Here is a 21,479-nt window from a genome sequence, read left to right as displayed (position 1 = left end):
TTCACTGGGTTGATTCCGGAGATGAGGGGGTTGACTTATGAGGATAGTTTGAGTAGGTTGGGCCGATACACATTGGAGCTCAGAAGAATGAGAGGTGATCTTATTGAAACATATAAGATAATGAGGGGGCTCGACAAGGTGCATGCAGAGAGGATATTTCCACTCATAGGGGAAACTAAAACTAGGGTATCACCCATTTAAAACTGAGATGAGGAGAAATTTCTTAGAGGGTTGTAAATCTATGAAATTCTCTGCCCCAGAGAGCTGTGGAGGCTGGGTCATTGAATATATTTAAGGTGGCGATAGACAGATTTTTGAGCGAATAAGGGTTATGGGGAGCGGGAAGAAGTGGAGCTGAGTCCATTGTCAGATCAGCCATGATCTTATTGAATGGCGGAGCAGGCTCTAGGGGCCAATTGACCTACTCCTGCTCCTATTTCTTATGTTCTTATGTAGATGTAAGCATAACATTGCAAACAGATATTGAAAGATTAAGTGGTCAAAACTGTGGCAAATGGATTTCAATGTAGGCAAATGTAAGGTCATCTTAAAAAGGAGTTCGAGCGGGGGAGTTCGAGGTGCGTGGAGGAGTGGCCTATAAAGGCCTGTGAGCGTCGGAGGCAGCGGGACTTCGAGGAGAGTGGAGGAGCGGCCTATAAGCGTCGGAGGCAGTGGGACTTCGAGCGGGGAGTTCGAGGTGCTTGGAGGAGCGGCCTATAAGGGCCTGTGAGCGTCGGAGGCAGCGGGACTTCAAGCGGGGAGTTCGAGGTGCATGGAAGAGCAGCCGATAAAGGTCCAGCCGGTGCAGCTGCAGCCGGGAGAGAAGGCAAACAAGTAGAAAGAAATCGAAAGGTGACGTCACAGCCAAGGGGGTAAGTCATTGGCTGGTGATTGGTAAGTAGTTTTTCTTTTTCTTTTTCTTTTCGAAATCAGTAAGTATCATTTAGCACTGTTGTTGCCAATTTAAGTTTATCTAAGGGTTAAGTCATGGGAGGACAGCTCGGACACGTGTTATGCTCCTCCTGTTACTATGTGGGAAGTCAGGGACGCTTCCGGTGCCCCTGACGACTACGTGTGCGGGAAGTGCATCCGCCTGCAGCTCCTGGCGGACTGCATTGTGGCACTGGAGCTGCGGGTGGATGAACTCTGGAGCATCCACGATGCTGAGAATGACGTGAATAGCACGTTTAGTGAGTTGGTCTTACCGCAGGTAAAGGGTACACAGCCAGATAGGAAATGGATGACCAACAGAAAGAGCAGTGCAAGGAAGGTAGTGCAGGGGTCTCCTGCGGTTATCCCCCTGCAAAACAGATACACCGCTTTGGGTACTGTTGAGGGGGATGATTCATCAGGGGAGGGCAGCAGCAGCCAAGTTCATGGCACCGTGGGTGGCTCTGCCGCACAGGAGGGCAGGAAATAGAGTGGGAGAGCTATAGTGATAGGGGAATCAATTGTAAGGGGAATAGATAGGCGTTTCTGCGGCCGCAACCGAGACTCCAGGATGGTATGTTGCCTCCCTGGTGCAAGGGTCAAGGATGTCTCGGAGCGGGTGCAGGGCATTCTGAAAATGGAGGGTGAACAGCCAGTTGTTGTGGTGCATATAGGTACCAACGATATAGGTAAAAAACGGGATGAGGTCCTATGAGACGAATTTAGGGAGCTAGGAGCTAAATTATAAAGTAGGACCTCAAAAGTAGTAATCTCAGGATTGCTACCAGTGCCACGTGTTAGTCAGAGTAGGAATCGCAGGATAGCTCAGCTGAATACGTGGCTTGAGGAGTGGTGCACAAGGGAGGGATTCGAATTCCTGGGACATTGGAACCGGTTCTGGGGGAGGTGGGACCAGTACAAACCGGACGGTCTGCACCTGGGCAGGACCGGAACCGATGTCCTAGGGGGAGTGTTTGCTAGTGCTGTTGGGGAGGAGTTAAACTAATACGGCAGGGAGATGGGAACCTATGCAGGGAGACCGAGGGAAGTAGAATAGGGGCAGAAGCAAAAGATAGAAGAAAAGTAAAAGTGGAGGGCAGAGAAACCTAAGGCAAAAAGGACCACATTACACCAAAGTTCTAAAGGGGCACAGTGTGTCAGAAAGACAAGCCTGAAGGCGCTCTGCCTCAATACGAGGAGTATTCGGAATAAGGTGGACGAATTAACTGCGCAGATAGCAGTTAACGGGTATGATGTAATTGGCATCACGGAGACATGGCTCCAGGGTGACCAAGGCTGAGAACTCAACATCCAGGGGTATTCAACATTTAGGAAGGATAGACAGAAAGGAAAAGGAGGTGAGGTGGCATTGCTGGTTAGAGAGGAAATTAATGCAACAGTAAGGAAGGACATTAGCTTGGATGATGTGGAATCGTTATGGGTGGAGCTACAGAATACCAAGGGGCAGAAAACGCCAGTGGGAGTTGTGTACAGACCACCAAATAGTAGTAGTAAGGTTGGGGACAGCATCAAACAAGAAATTATGGATGCATGCAATAAAGGTACAGCAGTTATCATGGGTGACTTTAATCTACATATTAATAGGGCTAACCAAACTGGTGGCAATGCGATGGAAAATAATTTACTGGAGTGTATTAGGGATGGTTTCCGAGACCAATATGTTGAGGAACCAACTAGGGAGCTGGCCATCCTAGACTGGGTGTTGTGTAATGAGAAAGGACTAATTAGCAATCTTGTTGTGCGAGGCCTCTTGGGGAAGAGTGACCATAACATGGTAGAATTCTTTATTAAGATGGAGAGTGACACAGTTAATTCAGAAACTAGGGTCCTGAACTTAAGGAAAGGTAACTTTGATGGTTTGAGGCGTGAATTGGCTAGAATAGACTGGCAAATGATACTTAAAGGGTTGATGGTGGATAGGCAATAGCAAACATTTAAAGATCAAATGGATGAACTTCAGCAATTGTACATCCCTGTCTGGAGTAAAAATAAAACGGGGAAGGTGGCTCAACCGTGGCTAACAAGGGAAATTAAGGATAGTGTTAAATCCAAGAAGGAGGCATATAAATTGGCCAGAAAAAGCAACAAACCTGAGGACTGGAAGAAATGTAGAATTCAGCAGAGGAGGACAAAGGGTTTAATTAAGAGGGAGAGAATAGAGTATGAGAAGAAGCTTGCCGGGAACATAAAAACTGACTGCAAAAGCTTCTATAGATATGTGAAGAGAAAAAGATTAGTGAAGACAAATGTAGGTTCCTTGCAGTTGGATTCAGGTGAATTTATAATGGGGAACAAAGAAATGGCAGACCAATTGAACAAATACTTTGGTTCTGTCTGGAAGTACTAGGGGACCGAGGGTCTAGTGAGAAGGAGGACCTGAAGAATATCCTTATTAGGCGGGAAATTGTGTTAGGGAAATTGATCTTATTGAAGGCCGATAAATCCCAGAGTACTTAACGAAGTGGCCCTAGAAATAGTGAATGCATTGGTGATCGTTTTCCAACAGTCTATCGACTCTGGATCAGTTCCTATGGACTGGAGGGTAGCTAATGTTGCAGGACTTTTTAAAAAGGGAGGGAGAGAGAAAGCGGGTAATTATAGACTGGTTAGCCTGACATCAGTAGTGGGGAAAATGTTGGAATCAATTATTGAAGATGAAATAGCAGCGCATTTGGAAAGCAATGACAGGATCGGTCCAAATCAGCACGGATTTATGAAAGGGAAATCGTGCTTGAAAAATCTTCTGGACTTTTTTGAGGATGTTACTAATAGAGTGGACAAGGGAGAACCAGTGGATGTGGTGTATTTGGACTTTCAAAAGGCTTTTGAAAAGGTCCCACACAAGAGATTGTTGTGCAAAATTAAAGCGCATGGTATTGGGAGTAATATACTGACGTGGATAGTGAACTGGTTGGCGGACAGGAAACAGAGAGTCGGGATAAACGGGTCCTTTTCAGAATGGCAGGCAGTGATTTGTGGAGTGCCGCAGGGCTCAGTGCTGGGACCCCAGCTCTTTACAATATACATCAATGATTTGGATGAAAGAATTGAGTGTAATATCTCCAAGTTTGCAGATGACACTAAACTGGGTGGCGGTGTGAGCTGTGAGGTGGACACTAGGAAGCTGGAGGATGACTTGGACAGGTTAGGTGAATGGGCAAATGCATGGCAGATGGAGTATAATGTGGATAAATGTGAGGTTATCCACTTTGGGGGCAAAAACGCGAAGACAGAATATTATCTGAATGGCGTTGACTAGGAAAAGTGGAGGTGCAACGAGACCTGGGTGTCATGGTTCATCAGTCATTGGAAGTTGGCATACAGGGACAGCAGGCAGTGAAAAAGGCAAATAGTATGTTGGCCTTCATAGCTAGGGGATTTGAGTATAGGAGCAGGGAGGTCTTACTGCAGTTGTACAGGGTCTTGGTAAGGCCTCACCTGGAATATTGTGTGCAGTTTTGGTCTCCTAATCTGAGGAAGGACGTTCTTGCTATTGAGGGAGTGCAGCAAAGGTTCACCAGACTGATTCCTGGGATGGCAGGACTGACATATGAGGAGAGACTGGATCAACTGGGCCTGTATTCACTGGAGTTTAGAAGGATGAGAGGGGATCTCATAGAAACATATAAGATTCTGACAGGACGGGATAGGTTAGATGCAGGTAGAATGTTCCCAATGTTGGGGAAGCCCAGAACCAGGGGACACAGTCTTAGGATAAGGGGAAGGCCATTTAGGACTGAGATGAGGAAAAACTTCTTCACTCAGAGAGTTGTTAACCTGTGGAATTCCCTGCCACAGAGAGTTGTTGATGCCAGTTCATTGGATATATTCAAGAGGGATTTAGATATGGCCCTTACGGTTAAGGGGATCAGGTGATAAATGTGGATTCTTTTCCCTCAATCTGGTTCAGCTAAATTACTGTTTCTGCCTTAAACAAAGCAAGCTTTTATTTCAAAGCAAATCCCGATCGGGGACTTTATCAGACAGAAGGAATGCACTCTGATAGATCGCACCCACTTCCTACGGACAAAGTGACGTTACATTGTAAAGGGACGACGGTTATACATTTTCGGTAAAAGATAACAAGATACAATTAGAGTGACATCCTAGTTCAGTCTATTCTCTTTGATCCCTCTTTCCCTTTGTCCACTCATAAGCCGATCTAAGAATGGTCTGATTTTACACAAAGGCCCATTATTCCCTTACTGTTAATGTTTCAGGTTAGCAGTGTGAGTTATTACGACCTTGAGGTTTTTTGCAAGCTGTGGTTTTTTTTTAAACTGTGTTAGTATTGTAACATTTTGCAGTCTTGAGTCTGAGATGTCATGGCTATTCCTCCATGAATTCTTTGTTAGCTTATACTGTCCATATATAATTCCCACGTTCTCAACTTCAATGTCTCTATACATTTTCAAACATTCACAAAGGGGTATGGAGAGAAAGCAGGAAAGGGGTATCGAGGGAATGATCAGCCATGATCTTATTGAATGGTGGTGCAGGCTCGAAGGGCTGAATGGCCTACTGCACCTATTTTCTATGTTTCTATAAAAGAGAGCACTTTCTAAGTGGTGAAAAGCTAAAAACAGTGGAGGTCCAAAGACACTTGGGGGTCCAGGTACATAGATCATTCAAATGTCTTGAACTGGTAGAGCAAATACTCGAAAAGACGAATGGAATGCTGGCCTTTTGTATCTAGAGGACAAGAATACAGGGGGTAGAAGTCATGGTTCAGCTATACAAACTCCCGGTTAGACCCATCTGTGAGCAGTTCTGGGCACCACACCTTGGGAAGGATAAATCAGCCTTGTGGGGGAGTGCAACGTAGGTTCACCAGAATGTTACCTGGACTCCAAGGGTTAAATTACAAGGGGTGATTACATGAAGTAGCGTTCTAGTCCCTGGAATTTAGAAGGTTTAAGGGGTGATTTAATCAAAAATTTCAAAATATTGGCCCAGAATTTGGGCTCTTAGTCCGTAGCCTTGTAGGTTACGGCACTTCAAGTGCACATCGAAATACTTTTTTAAAGTGGTGAGCGTTTCTGCCTCTTACACCACCACCCCCCCACCCCCCCCACCCAGGTAGTGTTCCATATCCCCACAACCCTCTGGGTGAAAAAATTCCCCTCAACCCTCTGGGTGAAAAAATTACCCTCAAATCCCCTCTAAACCTCCTATCAATTACTTTAAATCCCCCTGGTTGTTGACTCTTCTGCTTAGGGAAATTGGTCCTTCCTCTCCACTTTATCTAGGCCCTTCATAATTTTATAAACCTCAAAAGGTCTCCCCTTAGCCTCCTCTGTTCCAAAGAACAGGGCTAAAAATAAATTTACGTTAATGTACAGGGTTTTAGTATATAAATGAGTGATAACATTTTCTTTTTCTATTTTTTAAAACTGGTAAAAGCAGGCCTTACTCTTTGAATGACGGAACAGGCTCGAAGGACTGAATGGCCCACTCCCTTGCCTATGTTCCGAGATGAATCCTACATGAGTTGCAGTATTCATAGTTGTATGGAAGGGTAACTGCAGCTTGGAAGAGGGGTAGAGACGGGGCTGGATCTGGGAATACATCAGTCTTAGTCCAGTTAGGCTCTTTTTTGCCTCAGCTCACATTGATAATCGTATACTTTATTTTCCTTTTAATTACTTCACAGTTTTTGACCTTTATTTGTGATTTGGTCTGTCTAAACGTATTAATAATTTAGTAAAAACATTTAAAAAATAAATTGTCTGGCTTATGCAGTCATTTGATAGCACTCTCTCTGCTCACTCCCCATGGATAATGAACTCTGCTACCTATAGTGAAATAATTGGACCCGAATCCTTTTGACACTAGTTTTTCATACTACCGGTATAAAAAAGGATTTGATACATTGATACGTATATTAGAGGTTTATTTGGCCCTAGTTGAGGATGCTTGACATTATCTTGCAGATTCCAGTTCTAACGAAACATCTGCACCAAAGTGTTAACCTGTGTTTTCCCTTTACAAATGTTTATGGTCCTGCTGTGCATCTCCGGCATTTTCTATTTTTATTTCAGACTTCCAGCATATGGAACTTTTTACTTTATATTTGTAATATGTGACATTACATGGGTTGCATTAGAGAAAGCAGTAGTGCAGACTGTATAGAAAAATGAAATACCTTTTATGTTTCAGAATCATAAAATCTTTTATTTAGAGTATGTAATGTGACACAAGCTGCATGATTTTCATACAGTTTTAGAATCCCATGGCTTTTGTGCAGACTTCACCAGGAACAATTACAAAAAGTGGTGCAGATGTCAGGACCAGAGGCTGCTTGTATAAATAGGACTTTAGTCTCCAGCCACAGCCTGTATATGTGTTCCTTTGTGTTTTAGGTTTATATTGACACTGCAGACCTGCAGTCTGTACAGTGGTTGGGGGTGGGGGGAGGGGAGGAGAGAAAGAGTTGTGCATCCTTGACTGCAGAATAACTGTTAGAATTGTTTGTGATCCTTTAATGTTAGAAACCTAGTCAACACTCACTCAGCACTGTTTCAATAGACAATGAATCATTTCTTATTTTGTTTTTGTTGCAAATTGTCTTTTACTGCTCAGAAGAAAAATCTCCTCTCACTAAACAGAATGATTATAACAGTTAAGTATATTTCTTGCTCTGCAGGAATAATGTATTATGAGACATACTTCATAATTATTTCATTCACGCAGTTTTCATATGTAGGGAGATTGTATGATGCAGGTATTCTTCCTGATTTCTGTCCACTGTGCCAATTGCTACTTGTGTAGGTCAGATCCTCATTCCTTGAACATGATGGTGCTTTCCTGAGGCACAATTTTTCTCTTGATTATATGTGCATGTATAAATTCTTCTTGTGCCCTCTCAGGGAATGGTAGCATAGTGATTATGTTACTGGACTAGTAATCCAGAGGCCTGGAATAATAATCCAGAGATGCGAGTTCAGATCTCACCACAGCAGCTGGGGAATTTAAATTCAGTTGATTAAATCTGGAATAAAAAGCTAGCATCAGTAATGGTGACCATGAAACTATCAATTGTTGTAAAAACCTATCTGGTCCACTAATGTCCTTTAGGGAAGGAAATCTACTATCCTTGTCTGATCTATATGTGACACCAGACTATCAGCAATGTGGTTGACTCTTAACTGCCCTCTGAAATGGCCTAGCAAGCCACTCAGTCGTACACAACCGCTATGAAAAACAATAAGCAGAACAAAACTGGATGGACCACCCAGCATTGACCTCGGCACCAACTTCGGAGATGACAATGGCACACCCAGCCCAATCGACCCTGCAAAGTCCTCTTCACTAACATCTGGGGACTTGTGCCAAATTTGAGAGAGCTGTTGCACAGACTGTCGAGCAACAGCCTGACATAGTCATACTCTCAGAATCATACCTTTCAGCCAATGTCCCAAATTCCACCATCACCATTCCTCGGTGTGTCCTGCCCCACTGGCAGGACAGATCCACAAGAGGTGCGGCACAGTGGTATGCAGCCGGGAGGGAGTAGCCCTGGGAGTCCTCAACATTGACTCTGTACCCATGAAGTCTCATGGCTTCTGGTCAAGCATGGGCAAGGAAACCTCCTGCCTCCCTCAGCTGATGAATCAGTACTCCTCCATGTTGAACACCACTTGTAAGAAGCATTGAGGGAAGCAAGGACACAGAATGTACCCTGGGTGGGGGGCTTCAATGTCCATCACCAAGAATGACTCGGTAGCACCACTGCTGGCCGAGTCCTGAAGGACCTAGCTGCCAGACTGGGCCTGCAGCAGGTGGTGAGAGAACCATCACGATGGAAAAACCTACTTGGCCTCGTCCTCACCAATCTACCTGTCACAGATGCATTTGTCCATGACAGCATTGGTAACAGTGGCCACCGCACAGTCCTTTTGGAGACGAAGTCCTGTCTTCACACTGAAGACACCCTCCATCGTGTTGTGTGGCACTACCACCATGCTGAATGGGATAGATTCAGAACAGATTTAGCAGCTCAAAATTGGGCATCCATGAGGTGCTGTGGGCCATCAGCAGCAGCAGAATCCACCACAATTTGTAACCTCATGGTCCGGCGGGTAAGTGGAGCTGAGTCCACGACCAGATCAGCCATGATCTTGTTGAATTGGCGGAGCAGGCTCGAGGGGCTAGATGGCCTACTCCTGTTCCTAATTCTTTTGTTCATATCCCTCACTCTACCATTACCATCAAGCCAGGAGACCAATCCTGGTTCAATGAGGAGTTCAGAACCAGATGTACCTAAAAAAATTAGGTGCTAACCTGGGGAAGCAGCAACACAGGACTACATGCATGCTAAACAGCGGAAGCAATAAGCTTTAGACAGAGCTAAGCAATCCCACAATCAGCGGATCAGATCAAAGCTGTGCAGTCCTGCCACATCCAGTCGTGAATGTGGTGGACAATTAAGCAACTAGCAGGAGGAGGAGGCTCCATAAATATCCCCATACCCAATAATGGCAGAGCCCAGCACGTGAGTGCAAAAGATAAGGCGTTTGCAGTCATCTTTAGCCAGAAGTGCCGAGTGGATGATCCATCTCGGCCTCCTCCTGAGGTCCCCAACATCACAGAAGCCGGTCTTCAGCCAATTGGATTCACTCCATGGTCTTCTCTTAGGCAGTCCCATGGAGTCGAGGATGACTTCCTTCCACACTAATGAGTTCTCAGGTGACTGATGAGTCCAATGCGGGACTTAGTCTCTGTCACAGATGGGGCAGATGGTGACTGGAGGGACGGGTGGGTGGGTGGGGTGCTTGGATTGTCGTGCGCTCCTGCCACTGTTTGCGCTTGGCTTCCGCGTGCTCCGGTGAAGAGACTTGAGGTGTTCGCCGCCTTCCCGGATGCTTCTCCTCCACTTTGCACGGTCTTGGACCAGGGATTCCCAGGTGTCGGTGGGGATGTTGCACTTTTTCTAGGAGGCTTTGAAGGTGTCCTTGAAGCGTTTCCTCTGCCCACCTGGGGCTTGCTTGCCGTGTCGGAGCTCTGAGTAGAGCGCTTGTTTTGGGAGTCTAATATCGGGCATGCCAACAATGTGGCCCGCCCAACAGAGCTGATTGCGCGTAGTCAATGCTTCGAAGCTGGGGATGTTGGCCTGAGCAAGAACATAGACTTTGGTGCGCCTATCCTGCCAATGGATTTGCAGGATCTTGCAGAGTCGGTGGTACTTCTCCAGTGCTGAGGTGCCTGCTGTACATAATCCATGTCTCTGAAGCATATAGGAGGCGGGAATCATTACTGCTCTGTAGACCATGAGCTTGGTGGTGAGTTTGAGATCCTGGTCTTCAAACACCCTCTTCCTCAGGCGACCGAAGGCTGTACTGGCACATTGAAGGCGGTGTTGGACTGCATCATCGACGTCTCCATGTGATATCACTCCAAGTACCTGACAATGTGGGAAAACTGCCCAAATATGTCCTGTCCACACAAAGCAGGCCAAATCCAATCCAGACAGTTACCACCCCATCAGTCTACACTCAATCATCAGCCATGTGATGGAAGGTGTCGTCAATTGTACTATCAAGCAACACTTACTCATCAATAACCTGCTCACCAATGCTCAGTTTGGGTTGTGGCAGGATTACTCAGCTTCAGATCTCATTCCAGCTTTGGTCCAAACATGGACAAAAGAACTGAATTCCAGAGGTGAGGTGAGCGTCACTCCTTGACATCAAGGCAGCATTTGACCGAGTGTGGCATCAAGGAGCCCTAGTAAAATTGTAGTCAATGGAAATTAGAGGGGAAACTCCCCACTGGTGGAATCATACCTCGATGATGTGGTTGTAGGAGGTCAATCATCACAGCTCCAGGACATTGCTGCAGGAGTTTCTTAGGGCAGTGTCCTAAGTCCAACTATCTTCAGTTGCTAAATGAATGGCCTTCCCTCCATCATAAGGACAGAAGTGGGGATGTTCGCTGATTGCACAATGTTCAGTTCCATTCGCAACTCCTCAGATAATGAAGCAGTCCATGCCTGAATGCAGCAAGACCTAGAGGACATTCAGGCTTGGGCTGAAAAGTGGCAAGTAATATTTGCACGACAAAATTACTAGGCAATGACTATCTCCAACAAGAGAGCGTCTAACCACCGCCCCTTGACATTCAATGGCATTACCATCGCCAAATCCCCCACCATCAACATCCTGGGGGTCATCATTGACCAGAAACTTAACTGGACCAGCCAAATAAATACTGTGGCTACAAGAGCAGGTCATAGGCTGGATATTTTGTGGCAAGTGTTTCACCTCCTGACTTCCCAGAACCTTTCCACTATCTGCAGGCACAAGTTAGGAATGTGATGGAATACTCCCACATGCATGGACAAGTGCAGCTCCAACAACACTCAAATAGCTCGATACCATCCAGCACCTTAAACATTCACTCCCTACACCACCGGTGCACCGTGGCTGCAATGTGTACTATTGTCAAGATGCACTGCAACAACTCGCCAAGGCTTCTTCGGCAACATCTTCCAAACCCCCGACCTCTACCACCTAGAAGGACAAGGACAAGGGCAGCAGGCGCATGGAACACCATCACCTTCAAGATCCCCTCCAAGTTACACAACATCCTGACTTGGAAATATATTGACGTGCCTTCACTGTCTCTGGGTCAAAATCCTGGAACTCCCTCCCTAACAGCACTGTGGGAGTACCTTCACCACAAGGACTGCAGTGGTTTAAGTAGGCGGTTCTCAAATGATGGGCAATAATGCAACGCCCAAATCCCAGGAACTAATTTTTAAAAATACGTGCCGTTAAAACCACTGTGATGGCAGTGGAAGCTGGAATGTCTACAGGTAAAATATTTTGGTTATGGTATAAGTCCAAGTAGGAAAATTTACTGTTATTGTTGGTGGAGGATACCCATGTGTATGACTAAATTTGGTAGTGACATACTTTTGCTCTACACATCTGAGCTAGTATGACAAGACTAGGAGAACATCTGCAGCTAAAGGCCATTGTATGAATGAGATTATACAAAAAAAAATGTTATGTAAATGCACTTTACAGGCTATGGCACTTTCAATCAGCTATTCTGAAAAGCTTTATTTTTATTTCAATACTGTGCATTTGTCGGTAAGTGAACACAACACTCATAATTTAAAAATATTAAACAGGTTGTGGTGATCCAACACCTAGCTGCAGAGCCAGCGACCTAAGGTATGTTTTCCGCTCCCACTCTGCTGGTTTCATGGTGTTAGCTGCATCACTGTGAGGAGATTTTGGATGAAAATTGAGCCCCTTCCGAGAGGAAGGAGGGAAAGGAAAAACAGGTGTAAATTTTCATTCTCTTGTGCATCCAGAACAGAGCTGCTATGACATGTACGTCAGAATATAGGATCTCAATTTCTTCTTGGCTGCAGAAAGTGGGTGGCTCAATGAAACTTGTACAGGGAGAAAAAGGAACTATATTTATATTGCACTTTATACACTTGATCAGCACTTCAAGTTTTGATATTTTGTTGTTGCAGTTCTTCAATATCGTTCCTTCCCAACCAGCATATCTTGAAGATCTACTCCCAGGCCTCTGCCAAGTCCCTTTATTATTAGCTGCTATGAAGTGTTCTATAGTGGCTCTCTGTTCTTTCCTCTCAAGATTCTCTGAAATGGAGAATTAAGTCTGTATGGAACATGGAGTGATTCGCCCGTCGGTAGTTAAAAAGGAGCAGGAGACATACTTGTTGATGTCCCGCCCTGAACTTGCCCACTGCAATTTTAAATTGCAGGCATTGAGAACAGGCCCCTAAAGCCGGCAGTATCCTTGTTTAAATATTCAGAACAGTGACGCCATTGTGACCTGACTGCAATCTTGACTCCATACTTGCGCAGGGAAGCTCTGTTGGCTTTCTTGCCAGGCCAAACCTGTTCAGAAGTAGATCAAGGGTCAGATGGGGCCCAACAAGGTAAGGCATTTTAAATGTTATTGTGTCTCCTTGTGATCCGTGTCCCTGTCCCAGGTTTCCCTCCCCCTCTGCAATTCCGCCAACTCTATCCAAACACTTAATTTAGTCCTGGGGACCATTTGTTTGGGTCCCTGGTTGTGGCCTCCTGCCACCTGTCCGAGCTCTTCCTGCCAGGTTTGGGTGGGGGACTGCCTCAGATTACAGAGATGAGGCCCAGGAATTAAAATCACTCAGTCCTCACACTGCAGTGAGCCAGAAGGCTTCCCGTCCACATCTGACCCCAGACACAGCTATTCCGCTCATCTTTAAAATTGTTCCCCGTATGTATAACCTCAAACTTGCTGTACTAATGTGCAGTCTGTAGAAAATATTTTGTTTAAAACAATCAAAAATGAATTGCTTTTTCTCCTTATCATCCTCTGGATTGATTTTGAAAAGGGAAATCATCATTACCGTGGGCAAATATTTTGATAAGCCGAAACCTGAATATTTATCCCTCAACCAACATCACGAAAACAGATTATCTGGTTATTTATCTCATTGCTGTTTGTGAAACCTTGCTGTGTGCAAATTGGCTGCCACGTTTTCTACGTCACTGAGAGGGTGCAGAACATTTTGAGGGGGGGGAAAAGGGAAACAACCAGAAGTTGTGGTCCATGTGGGAACCAATGACCAGGAAGAAAAAAGATTGAGGTCTGACAGTCGGGATTTCAGGAGTTATAAAACAGAACCTTAAAGGTAATAATCTCTCCTTTACTCTCAGTGCCACGAGCTACTGAGTACAGGAATAGTAGGATAAGACAGGTTAATGTGTGGCTAGAGAAATGGTGCAGGGTGGGCTTCAGATGCCTGGGGCATTGGGACCAGTTCTGGGGTAGGATGGATCTGTTCAAAATGGACAGTTTGCACCTGAACAGGACTGGGACCAACGTCCTCGCAGGCAGGTTAATGTTGTGGGGCAGGGTTAAAACTATTTTGATGGGGCTGGATACCTGGATGAAGCATTAGAGAGGAAAAACAAGGTGCACAGAGGACCGGGAGAGACAACTAGCACTAGAGTAAAGAATAGTTCAGAAAATACAGGTATCCAACAGGGCAAATACAAGGCAGTTAAAGATGAGTTTGGACTGCATGTACGTAAATAATATAGAACATCAGAATTAGGAACAGGAGTAGGCCATCTAGCCCCTCGAGCCTGTTCCGCCATTTAACAAGATCATGGCTGATCTGGCCGTGGACTCGGCTCCACTTACCCGCCTGCTCCCCGTAACCCTTAATTCCCTTATTGGTTAAAAATCTATCTATCTGTGATTTGAATACATTCAATGAGCTAGCCTCAACTGCTTCGTTGGGCAGAGAATGCCACAGATTCACAACCCTCTGGGAGAAGAAATTCCTTCTCAGCTCGGTTTTAAATTGGCTCCCCCGTATTTTGAGGCTGTGCCCCCTAGTTCTAGTCTCCCCGACCAGTGGAAACAACCTCTCTGCCTCTATCTTGTCTATCCCTTTCATTATTTTAAATGTTTCTATAAGATCACCCCACATCCTTCTGAACTCCCAACGAGTAAAGACCCAGTCTACTCAATCTATCATCATAAGGTGACCCCCTCATCTCCGGAATCAGCCTAGTGAATCGTCTATGTACCCCCCTCCAAAGCTAGTATATCCTTCCTTAAGTAAGGTGACCAAAACTGCACGCAGTACTCCAGGTGCAGCCTCACCAATACCCTGTACAGTTGCAGCAGGACCTCCCTGCTTTTGTACTCCATCCCTCTCGCAATGAAGGCCAACATTCCATTCGCCTTCCTGATTACCTGCTGCACCTGCAAACTAACTTTTTGAGATTCATGCACAAGGACCCCCAGGTCCCTCTGCACTGCAGCATGTTGTAATTTTTCCTCATTCAAATAATATTCCCTTTTACTGTTTTTTTTTTTCCCCAAGGTGGATGACCTCACATTTTCCGACATTGTATTCCATCTGCCAAACCTTAGCCCATTCGCTTAACCTATCTCAATCTCTTTGCAGCCTCTCTGTGTCCTCTACACAACCCGCTTTCCCACTAATCTTTGTGTCATCTGCAAATTTTGTTACACTACACTCTGTCCCCTCTTCCAGGTCATCTATGTATATTGTAAACAGTTGTGGTCCCAACACCGATCCCTGTGGCACACCATTAACCACCGATTTCCAACCCGAAAAGGACCCATTTATCCCGACTCTCTGCTTTCTGTTAGCCAGCCAATTCTCGATCCATGCTAATACATTTCCTCTGACTCCGCGTACCTTTATCTTCTGCAGTAACTTTTTATGTGGCACCTTATCGAATGCCTTTTGGAAATCTAAATACACCACATCCATCAGTACACCTCTATCCACCATGCTCGTTATATCCTCAAAGATGCATGTAGTGTGGTAAACAATGGTGAGCTGCAGGCACAAGTCGCCACAGTATGGTACAGTGACAATAACATGGATCTGAAAGGGAGGATTGGGAACTTTATATTCAGGAAAAATAGGGAAAGAAAGAAAGGAGGGCAGGTGTAACATTAGCGATCAAATAAACGATAAAGGGATGAAGTAGTTGAGGGGTCAAAGACAGATCATTTGGTTAGAATTAAGAAAAAATATGCTATTACGGTGCTAGGTGTATACTATAGGACACCAAATAGTGATAAGATAAAGGAGCAAATTTGCAGGCAAATTACTGAAAGATGCAAGAACAATAGAGTGGTGATAATGGGGGACTTCAATTATCCCAATGTAGAATGGGATATTAACAATGTAAAGGCCAAGGAGGGGTAGGAATTCCTGAAATGTATACAAGAGAACTACCTTGATCAGTGTGTTTCCAGCCCAATCAGGAAGGAAGTAGCGCTGGGAAATAAAGGAGTTCTGGGGAATAAAGTGAGCCCATTGCAACATGCTTCAGTGGGGGGAGCATTTGGTGAACAGTGACCATTATGTTTAGAATAGTTATGAGAAAGGACAAGGAATAATCAAATGTAAAAATACTTAACTGAAGCATGCTAATTTCAGTGAGTTATAAAGTGATCTTGCCCAGGTTGATTGGAATCAAAAATTGGGAGGCAAAATTGAAATTGAAAAATGGGACGCCTTCAAGGAGGAGATGATTCAGGTACAGAGTAGATGTATTCCCATGAAGGGAGAAAAGAAGGCATCCAAAGCTGGAGCTCCCTGGATGACTAAAGCTACTGAGATTAAAATGAAACAGAAAAAGGAGGCTTATGACAAATTTAAGGTTCATGATACAGTAGAGAACCAAACTGAGTGCAGAAAGTAGAGGATATCTAAAAATGGGAATGAGGTGCAAAATGAGTGTGAGAATAGATTAGTGGGTAATATAAAAGTGAACCCCAAAAAGTCTTTTATGAACATATAACTAGTAAGAAGGTAGTCACAGGAAATCTGGGACTGATTATGGACCAAAAAGGAGACATTCGTGTGGAGGCAGAGAATATAACTGAGGTACTAAACAAATATGTCACATTGATCTTCACTAGAGAAGAGGATGCTGCCAATGTAACAGTAAAGGAAGAGACAGTAGTGATATTTGGATAAAATAAAAGAAAGACTAACACTTTTATACAGCATCTATCATGACCTCTAAATGTCCCAAAGTGCTTTACAGCCAATGAAGTACTTTTAAAGTGTAGTCACTGTTGAATGTAAGAAACATGACAGCCAATTTGCGCACAAGGTCCAGAAAACACTTCAGCCTTGTCTTTTACATTTGTGTGCTGGGCTCCATCATCAGTAAGGATGGGAATATTAATGGAGCCACCTTCTCCGGTTAGTTGTTTAATTGTCCACCTCCATTCACGACTGGATTCGTTAGGACTGCAGAGCTTTGATCTGATCCGTTGATTGTGGGATCGCTTATCTCAGTTTAAAGCATGCTGCTTCCGCTCTTTAGTATGCATGTAGTCCTGTGTTGCAGCTTCCCCAGGTTGGTACATCATTTTTAGGAACGCCTGGTGCTGCTCCTTGTATGCTCTTCTGCACTCCTCATTGAACCAGGGTTGGTCCCCTGGCTTGGTGGTAATGGTAGAGTGAGAGATATACCAAGCCATGAGGTTACAGATTGTGGTGGAATACAATTCTGCTGCTGCTGATGGACCATAGCGTCTCATGGATGCCTAGTTTTGAGCTGCTAGATCTGTTCTGAATCTATCCCATCTAGCACGATGGTAGTGCCACACAACACAATGGAGGGTATCCTCACTGTGAAGACAGGACTTTGTCTCCACAAGGATTGTGTGATGGTCACTCCAACCAATATTGTCATGGACAGATGCATCTCTGACAGGTAAACTGGTAAGGACAAAATCAAGAAGGTTTCACCTTCGTGTTGGTTCTCTCACCAGCTGCCGCTGGCCCAGTCTGGCAGCTATGTACTTCAGGACACGGCCAGCTTTTAGTAATGGATATTGAAGACCGCCAAGCAGAGTTCATTCTGTGTATCGTGGGAATTTTTATGTCCACCTGAGGAAGAAGACGGGGCCTTAGTTTAACCTTTCATCAAAAAGATGGCTCCTCTGACAGCACAGCACTCTTAGTTCTGCCCTGGAGTGTCAGCCTAGATTTTTGTGCCAAATCTCTGGAGTAGGATTTGAACTCCACAACCTTCTGATTCGGAGGCAAGAGTGTTACCACCTGAGCCAAGGCTGACACTCTTAGATAGATAGGATAAAAATAGATAAAGAGGAGGTACTTAAAAGGAGTATAAATCAGAAAATAGTGGGGGCTTGTAAAAAGGGAACAGCAATAATCATGGCCGATTTTAATCTCCATATTGATTGGACAAATCAAAATGGTCTGGGTAGCCTTGAGGAAGAGTTCATAGAGTGCACAAAGGATGGATTCCTTGAGCATTATGTAACGGAACCAACCAGGGGGAAGGCTATCTTAGATCTGGTATTGTGCAATGAGACAGGATTAATAAACAGTCTCCTAATAAAGGATCCCCTTGGAATGAGCGATCATAGCATGGTTGAATTTCAAATTCAGATGGAGGGTGAGAAAGTTGGATCTAGAACCAGCGTACTAAGCTTTAATAAAAGAGACTACAAAGGTATGAGGGCAGAGTTGGCTAAAGTGGACTGGGAATATAGATTAGAGTGTAGGACGGTTGATGAACAGTAGCATACATTTAAGGAGATATTTCACAACTCAAGAAAAATATATTCCAAGAAAGGGTGTAAAAGAAAAGATAGCCATCCATGGCTAATTAAAGAAATAAAGGACAGTATCCAATTAAAAACAAGGGCATACAAAGAGGCCAAAACCAGTGGGACGGCAGAAGATTGGGAGCTTTTAAAAGCTAGCAAAGAATGACTAAAAAAATGATTAAGAAAGGGAAGATAGACTATGAAAATAAACCAGCATAAAATATAAAAACAGATAGCAAGAGTTTCTATAGGTTTATAAAAAGGAAAAGAGTGGCTAGTTGGTCCCTTGGAGGCCGAGACCGGGGAATTAGTAATGGGGAACATGGAGATGGCAGAAACTCTGAACAAATATTTTGTATCAGTCTTTATGGTAGAGAACACTAACAATATCCCAACAGTGGATAGTCAAGAGGCTATAGGGGGGAGGAAATTAACACAATCACAATCACTAAGGAGGTGGTACTCTAAGATAATGGGACTAAAGGCGGATAAATCCGCTGGACCTGATGGCTTGTATCCTCGGGTCTCAAGTAGCGGCAGGGATAGTGGATGCATTGGTTGTAATTTACCAAAATTCCCTGGATTCTGGGGAGGTCCCAGCAGATTGGAAAACTTCAAATGCAGTGCCCCTATTTAAAAAAGGAGGCAGACAAAAAGTAGGAAACTATAGACCAGTTAGCCTAACATCTGTGGTTGGGAAAATGTTGGAGTCCATTATTAAAGAAGCAGTAATAGGACATTTGGAAAAACAATTCAGTCAGGCAGTCAGCATGGATTTATGAAGGGGAAGTTATGTTTGACAATTTGCTGAACACTTTGAGGATGTAACAAGGTCGATAAAGGAAAACCAGTGGATGTGGTGTATTTGGATTTCCAGAAGGCATTTACCAAGGTGCCACACAAAAGATTACTGCACAAGATAAATGTTCACAGGGTTGGAGGTAATATATTAGCATGGATAGAGGATTGGCTAACTAACAGAAAACAGAGTCGGGATAAATGGTTTATTCTCTGATTGGCAACCAGTAACTAGTGGGGTGCCGCAGGGATCAGTGCTTGGATCCCAACTATTTACAGTCTATATTAACGACTTGGAAGAAGGGACTGAGTGTAACTTGGCCAAGTTTGCTGACGATATAAAGATGGGAGGAAAAGCAATGTGTGAGGAGGACACAAAAAATCTGCAAAAGGACATAGAGAGGCTAAGCGAATGGGCAAAAATTTGGCAGTTGGTGTATAATGTTGGAAAATGTGAGGTTGTGCACTTTGGCAGAAAAAAAATCAGAGAGCAAGTTATTATTTAAATAGAGAAAAATTGTGAAGTGCTGTAGTACAGCGGGACCTGGGGGTACTTGTGCATGAAACACAAAAGGTTAGTATGCAGGTACAGCAAGTGATCAGGAAGGCCAATGGAATGTTGGCATTTATTGCAAAGGGGATGGAGTATAAAAGCAGGGAAGTCTTGTTACAGCTGTACAGGGTATTGGTGAGGTCACACCTGGACTACTGCGTACAGTTTTGGTTTCCATGTTTACGAAAGGATATACTTGCTTTGGAGGTAATTCAGAGAAGGTTCACTAGGTTGATTCCGGAGATGAGGGGATTGACTTATGAGGAAAGGTTGAGTAAGTTGGGCCTCTACTCATTGGAATTCAGACGAATGAAAGGTGATCTTATCAAAACGTATAAGATTATGAGGGGGCTTGACAAGATGGATGCAGAGAGGAAGTTTCCACTGATAGGGGAGACTTGAACTAGGGGGCATAATCTTTGAATAAGGGACCGCCCATTTAAAACTGAGATGAGGAGTAATTTCTTCTCTGAGGATTGTAAATCTGTGGAATTCGCTGCCTCAGAGAGCTGTGGAAGCTGGGTCATTGAATAAATTTAAGACAGAGATAGATGGTTTCTTAACCAATAAGGGGTTATGGGGAGCGGGCAGGGAAGTGAACCTGGTCCATGATCGGATCAACCATGATCATATTAAATGGTGGTGGAGCAGGCTCGAGGAGCTGTATGGCCTACTCCTGCTCCTATTTCTTATGTTATGTTCTAAAAGGTTGGCAGTCCTCAAAGTAGAAAAGTTACCCAGTCCTGATGGGATGCATATTCGCGAGCAGGGAGTAAGGGTGGAAATTGTGGAGGCTCTGGCCACAATGAGGAGGATATTAACAGACTTCAGGAGGACATTACATAATGGTGAAATGGGCAGGCACATAGCAGATTAAATCTAACACAGTGAAGTGTGAAGTGCTAGATTTTGGTAGGTAGAATGAGGAGAACAATATAAATTAAATGGTGCAATTTTAAAGAGGATGCAGGAACAGAGAGAACGTGGGATGTTTGTGCACAAATGTTTACGGTAGCTGAACAAGTTGAGAAGGCTGTTTTTAAAAAAAAAAATTTAATCTGGAAGTTACTGTTTGCGATATTAATGGATGCAGGTTTAACTAATTCATGTGTAATTCCTGTGTCTGCTCTTTTAATTCAGGCGTTAGTCAATGGCATGTTGTTCTTTGTTGTCTTTGACCATTCTTCTCTGTGCATCATCCTCCTCCACTATGTCTCCTGATTGTTTATTTCCATGGCACTGTCCTCAATTGGTTCCCCTCCTACATACACCAATGTAGCCAGCACCTCCTGTAGTAGGATCTCTTCCCACCCTGAACAATCACCTCTGAAGTGCTCCAGTGTTGAACTTTGGACTTGTTCTTCCTTGTCTGCAAGCTGTCTGTTGATATCAGTTATATGCATGGAGTCAGTTTCAGGTGTCAGACGTGGCTCCATGGTCGCACTCTTGACTCTGAGTCAGAAGGTTATGGGTTTGAGTCCCAGAGACTTGAGTACACAATCCAGGCTGACTCTCTCCAGTGCAGTACTGAGGGAGTGCTGCACTGTCAGAGGTGCTGTCCTTCAGATGAGACCTTAAACTAGACCGTCTGCCCTTTTAGGTAGATGTAAAAGACCCCATGGCACTACTTCGAAGAAGAGCAGGGGCGTTATCCCCATGACTTTACCAATATTTATCCTTCAACCAACTTCATTAAAACATATTATCTGGTCATGATCACATTGCTGTTTGTGGGACTTTACTGTGTGCAAATTGGCTGTGAAGTTTCATTTCATTACAACAGTGACTACACTTTGAAAGTTCCTATTTGGCTATTTAGCACTTTGGGACGTCCTGAGGATGTGATGGGCACTATATTCACGTGTCTTTTTTTTAAATATATATGCTGATGATATCCAACTGTATCTCTCCATGACCACCATTGTGTTATCTGACTGCTTGTCCAAAATCAAGTTGTGAATGGACAGAACTTCCTCATCCCTTTGGGTTCTGCCAAAAGCTCCACACTCTGGTTCTAAACTCTGTCTCATTCTCTGGCTAGTCACTCAAGCTGAGTCCTGTT

At 44.3% G+C, this 21,479-nt stretch overlaps 1 protein-coding gene across 1 annotated transcript in view; it reads left to right on the top strand.

Annotated features, from left to right (window-relative positions):
* vps8 (VPS8 subunit of CORVET complex) overlaps positions 1-21,479 on the top strand; it is a 961,193-nt gene that overhangs the window by 188,607 nt on the left and 751,107 nt on the right. The window lies entirely within an intron of this gene.

Source organism: Pristiophorus japonicus, chromosome 3 (assembly GCF_044704955.1).
Source record: "Pristiophorus japonicus isolate sPriJap1 chromosome 3, sPriJap1.hap1, whole genome shotgun sequence".
NCBI lineage: Eukaryota > Metazoa > Chordata > Chondrichthyes > Pristiophoridae > Pristiophorus > Pristiophorus japonicus.
This window is presented reverse-complemented; position numbering and strand designations above follow the sequence as displayed.